Consider the following 5,853-nt stretch of genomic DNA (forward strand, 5'->3'; position numbering starts at 1 on the left):
GTAAGCTGAGGGTTGGCAATGAGTACAGTGAAGAATTCCGGGTTGAGGTAGGGGTCCACCAAGGTTCAGTCCTCAGCCCCCTCCTTTTTATCATAGACCTCCAGGAAATAACACAGGAATTCAAGACAGGATGCCCCTGGGAGCTCCTCTATGCTGATGACCTTGCTCTAATTGCTGAGTCACTATCACAACTAGAGGAGAAGTTTCAGGTGTGGAAGCAAGGATTAGAATTGAAGGGCCTTAGAGTCAACCTAGCTAAAACCAAAGTCATGATAAGTAGGAAGGTAGACAAACCACAAATTCCTTCAGGTAGATGGCCCTGCTTGATCTGTAGAAAAGGCGTAGGTAGAAACTCTATAAGATGTACCCAATATAAGCTCTGGACACATAAGAGATGCAGCAATATCAAAGGAAGGCTAATTAAGAAGATAGTTTTTGTATGTGGCAGATGCTCAGGAGCAATAAATACTGAAAATGTGCAGAGAACAACTTCTGCCACATTCCAGGGAGGAAAACTAGAAGTAGTTGATAGCTTCCATTACCTAGGTGACCAAGTCAGTTGCGGGGGTGGGTGCTCTGAAAGTGTAGCTGCTAGAATAAGAATAGCCTGGGCAAAGTTCAGAGAGCTCCTACTTCTGCTGGTGACAAAGGGCCTCTCACTCAGAGTAAAAGGTAGACTGTATGACGCATGTGTATGAACAGCCATGCTACATGGCAGTGAAACATGGGCTGTGACTGCTGAGGACATGCGTAAGCTCGCAAGGAATGAAGCCAGTATGCTCTGCTGGATGTGTAATGTCAGTGCGCATAGTCGACAGTGTGTAAGTGGCTTGAGAGAAAAGTTGGACCCAAGAAGCTTCAGATGTGGTGTGCAAGAGAGATGACTGCACTGGTATAGTCATGTGGTGAGAATAGATGTGGATAGCTGTGGGAAAAATGTCACACTCTAGCAGTTGATGGAACCTGTGGAAGAGGTAGATCCAGGAAGATCTGGTATGAGGTGGTGAAGCACGACCTTTGAACATTAAGCCTCACCGAGGCAATGACTAGTGACCGAGACCTTTGGAAATATGCTGTGCTTGGGAAGACCTGGCAAGCCAAGTGAGACCATAACCTGTGGCCTATGCCAGTGGTGTAACCAGCCCACTTATGCGTACCTTTCCTTCATTGGACACTAAACTCTGCTTGCAAAGACCTGTTGAGGCAAGTGAAATTGAAATCAAATTCAATGACAGCACTGCATGTCTGGCATCTGTGCTAGTGGAGCACTAAGAGCACCATCTGAGCATGATCGTTGCAAGGGCAGCTGACTGGCTCCTGTGTCGGTGGTATGTAAAAAGCACCATTCGAGCATGATCATTACCAGTGATCGCCTTATTGGCACTTGTGCCAGTGGCACATGGGAAACAACATTCGAGTGAGGTCATTGCCATTGCTGCTGGATTGGCTCCTGTGCTGGGGGAACATAAAAAACACCATTTGAGCATGGGCGTTGCCAGTACCACCTGACTGGCCCTCATGCCGGTGGCATGTAAAAGTACCCACAACACTCTTGGAATGGTTGGCATTAGGAAGGGCATCCAGCTGTAGAAACTCTGCCGGATCAGATTGGAGTCTGGTGCAGCCATCTGGCTCACAAGTCCAACCATCCAACCCATGCCAGTATGGAAAGCAGGCGTTAAACGATGATGATGATGATGATGATGGTGATGATGTTGATGATGATATATATATGTAAATATGTGTGTGTGTGTGTGTGTGTACATATATATATACAGAGAGAGAGAGAGAGAGAGAGAAAGAGAGAGGACATGCTTCTGTACATTCTGTAAACTCTACTCATTTTGCAATGTTCAAGCAAAAATTCAAAGCTCAATGCGCTACACACCAGTTTCAGACCTGGTATTAGATGTTTATAAAGTTAAAGCAAACTGTTTAGTCGGACAGTCACTCCTGCATATAAATCAGTCAATCATTCACACACATATGTTGGATTTAGTTCAGGAGACCACCTGTCTCCCCAGCAGAATCATATATTGTCTCTAATTAGGGAAGTAATGTTTACCAGTTCACAGCATTCATTGTTAGTCTATCAGTGGGAAAAAGAAAAAATCTAATACTTTGAACAGGACATTTTTGCTGGTATAAATTTTATTAAATTACAGATTACCATTATTTTTCTTGAACACAAGTGTTTTCTCAAATATTTATTGTTGATTTCTTTACATAAACGACAAATATTTTCTTTCAACTTCAAACATCATGTCATCATACATGTCTTCACAATTTCAATAAATTTCTCATTTTCTTTACTATTTATAAATATACCGTACAATCTTTTATATACTTGTGATATTTAATATATGATTCAGTGTATAATTTTCAGTAAATTTCTTACATTTTCCTTACTATGCTACTAGTGGCTGTATATAAAACGTATACTTGATTCTTCTCCATGCAACAACATTTTTTTCTTTCTCATTCTCCGATGAAAGGCAACGTCTGGAACATTAGATTCTATACTTTCCATGATAAATGAACTTACTGAACTCTCCTGCTGAATTTTGCTATTGACTAATTGCTACTGACATAGACTATTCCTTGGATTGCAAGGTTTATCATATATATATATATATATATATATATATATATATATATATATACACTCACTCCAAGGGTATACAATATATCAGATGTGTATGCAGTTGTATATTACATGTTTAATACCAGCACATTAAAAAAACTTTTTTTTATTTTACATTTGTTCCTATCTTGTCACGGAGTTCAAATTCCATTGAGGGCAACTTTGCCTTTCATCCTTTTGGTGTCAATAAAAAAAGTAGCAGTCAAGTACTGGGGTCAATTTCATTGACTAACCCTCTCCTAATTTCTTGCTTTGTGACTATTGTAGAAAGGATTGTCATACAATCATACTAACATTTATACCAGTAACATTTTTTAGAAGGAACACTACTTAATTCTCTCTATAACATTGTTCAACAAACACTGGCACACAAACTATAGTATGTTTCTATACATAATGATCATCACAAATGTCATCCTCTTCCACCAATAACACACATCACATTTTCACCCAACACTTATCCTTTATTCACGATGTAGGCATTCCAGCTGATGCTTTTCTCTCAAGTCACAAGTGTCTTATCCCTCATGTTAGAAGCGATATCCAATGGATTGGGTTTGCTTGCCTCTACTGACCATTCGTATTTAGTGTCCATTTAGCAGTATCATAAAGCTTTCTATTATAAAAAAGAAACATTTTGTTGCCAGCATAACTGGCAGCTCTTTAAACTTCTTCCATTCTCTCTTTACTCTAACTACTATGCTTTCAACTAAACTAATTCCTGCACTAATTAAATCACATATTTGAAAGAAACTATCGACTACACTTTTGCAAACTATCTTTGAAGTTGATAGACATCTTTTCAGAATCTGTTTATGGTGATTTTTACTGCTAACTAATCTTGTGCTTGTATCATGCCTAAAGTTCCACTATTTTTGTCAGCTTCCAGAGATCCTACAGTACCATTAGTCTATACGTTGCTTGCACTAGACATATAGTACATTCCTTTTTGCTTTCTACATATATCATACCTAAAGTCTTAATATATTTTTGTCAGCTTCCAGAGATCCTACAACACTATTAATCATTTTCCTATAGAATTCCTACAGATTTCCTATAGAAGTTATAGCTACCACTGATTTGTTATGAAATTTCATATCTGAATATACCTAATGTAAACAACAATGTGATCAAAGATGGAGAAATGGGTAATGGATGTATATGCCATATTTTCATCTTTGATTACAATGTTGATATAAAACGCCATAACAAATTAGTGTTGGCAATAATTTCTGTAGAAAATCTGTAGAGATAACCTTAAAAAATGATTTTGAAATATTACTATATACTTTGAATTTACTTTGTAGTATATTATGATTGTATAACGAAATATAATGTCCCTACAAGTCATTGACACTATTAATCTACACACTTTTACCCTAAATGCATAGTACCTTCCTTTTCGCTTCCTACATATTAAGTAGTTTCTCTTTTCAGAAATCACTAGTATCTTACAGCCTATTTCACTAAGGGAGCACTTTGCTCTTCACGCTGCTAGACTTTTAGGCTAGTGGATTCCTGAACAAGCTTTTTGCTTTGAATTTTTTCTACAGTTCTTCTACAGATTCTGCTTTGAGAACCAAGTCAGCATTATATAAATATCCCTAAGACAAATTGATTTGATTCGTTAGCGGAATAAAAGGATGTTGGGAGCAGCACACTAGTGGAAAAATGCATGTTCCTTAAATTCCTTTTTAAACTTACTACCATTGCTTAGTTAGCTAAGACATGGGCACCAAATAAAAGAGTAAGGGAACATATCAAAGGTTTTGTCCATATTAACAAATACAAAGCAATATGGTTCATTGCTAGCAAAAAATTTCTTTTAGTCTTCTTAGAAATATGTCCATTGTGTGTAACACTGGTGCAAACTCAAACTGAATTTGTCTTGTATTAACTTTACTAAAGCTTCTTACTTTCTGTTAAAACTTATTCAATTAGTTTAAGATCCTCTTTCATAGATTGTCTCTACGTGTCACCTTTTCTTTTTAGTGCAGTTCATGTTGGTGTTTTTACTAGTACACCAGCTTTTGAGGATAGTACCTTTCTAAGCTACCCAATCAAATTCTTCCCTTCCCCATTGTCACATTCCCATTTGTTTTAATCACTTTGACTGTAATCTTAATATCTGGTATCTTTGTTGATTCCTCTTTATTTAAGTTGATGTGTTTGTGGTAGGACCATGTTAGTTACATTAATAGCACATCCTTAATTTTAATTTTATCACTATCAATCCTGTGTAGAGTTACTGGCTAAGAGATTGTCAGTTCATATCCTGATAGCAGCCATTGCATTGTGTCCAGAGCTAAGACCTTACCTTTGAAAAATCCTGTTCATCTATTTATATATAAGTATTACAGAAGCAGGGCTAAAGAAATTTGCATAGATTTCTTAATATAGACATCAGATAATTCTGCAAGTCTGGGTCTTGATAAAAAAACTAATAACACAACCTACATTTTAATCATATATCCATTAACATCCCACAATGAAATCAAAACTGAAAGGAACACAATAATACTTATTTGATTGATATATGAACGTTCAGCACTAATATTTCCTTTATTTTTACTGCTTAACCAAAGAAGGAAGGGCCTTTCCCTTGGTCCTGTATTTTTCAGGGATTTTAAGACATGTGAAAGGAAAGGGAGGAAGTTATCTGCAAATCAAAGAAATGGCCTGAATTCTTGCATCAGACTGAACTTCATCATAGAAATAAAGAGACCATATGGTGGTGCTAAACATTACCAACCATGAAAGCAAATTGCAAAAAGCCACAAAAAATATCTCAAGACACTTCATCCAACATTCTAAGAATTCTTCTAGTCCACCATTAAGTATTTTATCTCCAAGTCCAGAGATTCAGAAGAAACATCAAAGAATTCTGCCAGTCCGCTGGCTAGAAAGGTTTCTGTGAGATACACTGGATGAGAGAATTCTAACAAACTGCATCCTATGACAATGCTTGATCACAAAGCTTTCAAATCTTCTTTGCACAAATTTCTATACATATTTCGACCCCAGTGTTTCACTAGTACTTAATTTATCGACCCTGAAGGAATGAAAGGCAAAGTCAACCTCGGTGGCATTTGAACATAAAGTGGAATGCGATGTTGCTATGCATTTTGCCCAGCATGCTAATAGTTCTGCTTGATCGCCACCTCAAATAATAATAATGATAATAATGATGATGGTGATAGCGACGGTGG

Source organism: Octopus bimaculoides, chromosome 18, assembly GCF_001194135.2.
Source record: "Octopus bimaculoides isolate UCB-OBI-ISO-001 chromosome 18, ASM119413v2, whole genome shotgun sequence".
NCBI lineage: Eukaryota > Metazoa > Mollusca > Cephalopoda > Octopoda > Octopodidae > Octopus > Octopus bimaculoides.